Genomic DNA, 3750 nt, shown 5'->3' with positions numbered 1-3750 from the left:
ATCACATATATTGTAAGGGTCTGGTCCCTACCATCACAGATATTATAAGGGCCTGGTCCCTAACATCACAGATATTATAAGGGTCTGGTCCTTAACATCACAGATATTACAAGGGTCTGGTCCCTACTGCCTCGAATAACCATACATTTATCATACGTGTGAATTTTACCTGTCTCATGTATATAATATATATATATATACATGCTCATTCATACTATCATTATATAGTAATAACATCCAATACATAGTCATAAACGTATCATACACTTATCAATTAAGTAAATGCATTAACTATCACATAAGAGTATGCACACAGCCCCGAAAACATTCCAAAGAGAAATGGGGCTAGAACTCACCTGGAGTCGATTTCTCTCGCTGTTAATAGTAATTTCCTTCTTTAGTTGAACACGGCTAACTGTTCAATACATTACGCGTGTCAATTATCTATTACCACAACTACCTACATCTAAATTTATGAAATCCTCAACTAACGGGGGTCCGGGGGCAATGCCCCTGGTAGCGGGGTCTAGGGGCGGCAGCCCCTAGCAGGGTCCAAGGGGCAACGCCCCTGGCTGGGGTTGAGCTACCAGGTCAGCTCAGAAAAATTTTATTTTCATTAACAGTCCTTTAACAAAAATGCATCAGAAAATGAATTTTATAAAATTTCGCATGGAAGAATTTCGCTTTGCATGCATGGAATTTCGCTTCGCATGAAACTGTTTCGCTTCGCATGACTGTGCGATGCGAAATTACCTTTTTCGCTTCGCATGGTCATGCGATGCGAAATAGCCTTTTTCGCTTCGCATAGCTTATGCGATGCGAAATTCTTCTTTTTCTTTTTTTTTACCCTTTAATGGCCATTTCACTTCGTGGCTCTTCCTCAGGACCTGTTTTTTACTCTTTCCCAACCTTCGACACATTCTGACCCCATGCACCTGATCCTGAACCTATCTCTCAAAGTCTAAACACCACCTTTTTATCACAAAGTGCACCCGAGAGGTTATAACTTACCAAGTTTATATTTTTCTTACATTTCACAACCTAATCTATCATTATATTTGTTTGCATGCTGATTCTAACCATAAAACTTAACCATTTAAACCGAAACCTACCTTCTGCTTGTGGGTTCGAGTTCAGATCTTGGCAACTCGAGGATCTGGACGTGATTTTTGTCAGTTGAAGACACTTGAATCACCAAACTCTTCCTTAATTTAATCCCAGAATGGATTCGGGTCTTGAGAGAGAGAGAGGGTGTGTGTGTGTGTTGTGAGAGGAAAGGGAAGAAAGAAAAGAAGTGGTTGGTCTCTCTATATATAGGGGTTTCATGGGTCCCACCACTCACTCTCACTTCCAACTCTCAAATACATAACACACGATTAATTTAACGACACACAACTATTAACAAAACTTTCTGTTATTAAATGCTTAACAAAAGTTGGACGTTACAACACGATTATACACTTAGTAAACAGAAAATAAATGATAAACGACACAAAAATTTTACGTGGTTTGGTCCCAGTGGGACCTATATTCACGGGCTGCAACTAGGTTATTTTATTATTGAGGTGCACATATTACAATTACATGACATGGTATAAATAGAGATAAATAAATAGACCTTTAATAAAATAATTAAACCCGACCCCATTGCTCCATCTTGTAGACCTAAACCGAAAGCCCAAAAGCCTTCACAAATCCTAACAATCTCCCATTTGAAGGCTTTGCACGAACCACAACAGCCATTCAAACAAAACATATACCTAGTAACTCTAGTAATCTTCAATAACAGAAATCCACCAAGCCTCCAATTCCAAGAACAAGCTAAAACTTTAACAACATAAGGTCTCAAACCTTGAGTTCCTTATGAAAAAACTAAGATTTCAACAATCCAATTCACCTAGTTGCAGCGCCCGACCTTTTCATTGGTTTCCTGAAAGGTCCATTGAAGAACCCTAGCTCCAATACGGTCAAACAGACCCAAACATGGCAAAACCAGCCAATGGCTCGTTTTCAATCTCAATCGGCACCTACTCACTCGCATAACTAACTCTAGAGACTTTCAGAAGAAAGAACACTCTCCTAATACAGCAAGCACCCATGAGAGATTTACCATTTGGATATCAAATCTCAAAACCCAAAGTCATTGTGTAACTGTGCCAAAACACCCCTTGCGCTCCCACTGTTACCAAATCCCCGTCAAGGTTTAAACCTTTGAATACACTCAAGCTGACATCCTTGTGGCTCAAGGATTCATGCTTGCAATACGAATCCACTTGGCCCTACCTGATTCAACGAGCCAAGACTTTTATAAACCTAGGAAAGTCTTCAGTAGCAGATTCACTGAGTCCCAATGCATCACCACCGACACATTCTCATAAGTAGAATTTACCAATTATGGACATCAACTCTAAAGAATGTCCCACACCTTCATGCAGCCCCACCAAGTCAAACTATGCCAGCTCCCATTGTCGTTGTTATCCCAACCCATTGAAAAACAACACTCATAACTCAAATCTCCACTCGTACTTACCTAGCGAAAATCTTCACTTAGTACCAGTACAAAGACCCCCCTAAAATGTCAAACCACTGATCACCACTGAAGAAGAATAACTTCACAGTTCCATACCAACTAATAGGCAAACGGCTATAACAACAGTTGAGCTTTCATGGAAAGCAAGTGGTACCAAGGGTTCTATGATCGTACACATGATCAGTTAACGCAAACCCTAACCGAAAGATCATCCAAACGAGCAATATATATTACAACTTGTCACTATTTTTTTCACTTACGTCGTCACCAACGCACCCACTGGTTCTATTAATTTCTTCAGGTTTATCCATCACCAATACCACATCCAAGTTCCCATAACAAACTAATTAAACAAAATCCAAACCGTCGAACATTCCGATCACAACAATCCCGTTTTCAGCTATAACAATAAAAAACAAGAACAGGTCGGAAACAGTGAACATACATAGCAATGGTGCGAGCATGAACTTGACGATTGTTCTACTGAACACTGTCAAACAAACCGATTTGCTGCTGTATAATTGATGAATCAAGTAAATAAAAATAATCTGTAAATAGTTACCTCTAAGAATCACCCGCTGATAAATCTGAACCCGAATCCCAAATGGTCTTCACAATACCCGGTTAAAATAATTATGGTTGACAATAACGTTAAACCCAAACTTGAAATAATTCCAAAACCCAACACATGCCCAAAAAATACACTAGCCCAACTAAAAAAGTCCATGGCCCAATAGCTAGACAATAATTCAAGTCCGATCCGAAGAAATTTTTTTTTGCAAGTTGGCCCAACAACAAAAAAATGGACTGCCAAAAATTCGTTTCAGCCTATTAAAACAGAAAAGAATAGCCCATACCTTTTTTTTTAATTGGACCAAGCATATTAAACAACCAGGCAATAAAAAAATATGGCTTACATGGGTTTTATTTTTTTTCACATCTGCAGCCAGTCAAAAGTTTCTGGTCAACATAAGAATTCGCCGCCCCCTTCGGCCTTTTTCCTGTCTCAAACCACCGGCAAGCCCGTCACGAACACAGAACACCAGTGGCTTCGAACTCAGGTCCGACTATTCTTTCGGAGACCTTCTCCGACCTCGACGACTATCGATTCTCCTATTGAACAATAACCGACCTTTAAGAGGCGTGCATGGCTACTTCATTGGTTTTAGGTTCCTGACAGTAGCCGAACCACAAACACATAATCTGACCTTCGAACCGAA

This window comes from Bidens hawaiensis, unplaced genomic scaffold (assembly GCF_021521415.1).
Source record: "Bidens hawaiensis isolate Kalapana, Puna unplaced genomic scaffold, B.hawaiensis_p1.1 tig00078152_1, whole genome shotgun sequence".
NCBI lineage: Eukaryota > Viridiplantae > Streptophyta > Magnoliopsida > Asterales > Asteraceae > Bidens > Bidens hawaiensis.
This window is presented reverse-complemented; position numbering follows the sequence as displayed.